The sequence below is a fragment of the Apaloderma vittatum genome, unplaced genomic scaffold (assembly GCF_000703405.1).
Source record: "Apaloderma vittatum isolate BGI_N311 unplaced genomic scaffold, ASM70340v1 scaffold1376, whole genome shotgun sequence".
Classification (NCBI taxonomy): Eukaryota; Metazoa; Chordata; class Aves; order Trogoniformes; family Trogonidae; genus Apaloderma; species Apaloderma vittatum.
Window position 1 is genome coordinate 13,950 of NW_009721032.1, and position 436 is coordinate 14,385.

General features: G+C 63.1%; 1 protein-coding gene across 1 annotated transcript in view; it reads left to right on the plus strand.

The window, feature by feature from the left end:
- The window catches only part of LOC104275278 (chromosome unknown open reading frame, human C2orf82), a 9,358-nt gene that overhangs the window by 8,067 nt on the left and 855 nt on the right, over nt 1-436 (plus strand). The gene's annotated exons all lie outside the window — the stretch shown is intronic.

Sequence of the window (436 nt, forward strand, 5' to 3'; positions counted from 1 at the left end):
GCTGGGCCCTCTGCCTGTTGCAGGAATCCAACAGCCCCTCCCAGCCCAGCCCGGTGGGCATCCATGAGCAAAACTGGCCGTGGATGTTCCTGCAGGGCCTGTCTGTGTGTGAGCCGAGGTCACAGGGTTGGGGGGCGCTCCCTGTTGTCCCACGCATGCTTTGTGTACACCAGGTTGCCACAAAAGTGTGTGGCAGTGCGGTTTCACCCCGGGGTACCAGCATTGCCTTCGGCTGCTTTGGGTGTTGCTGTTCTGCAGAGGTGATGCCCTCCTGGAGGAGGCCTCCACCCCCCCAGCTCTCTGAGCCCTCAGGTCACCCTCCATCCACGCTGGGACACTCAATAGGCAGCTGGAGCCCAGGGACCTGGTGAACTATGGCTGTCACCAGCCTGTCTGAGGCCCCCCATGCCCGTGAGGGACTGGGGGGGGTTTCCTT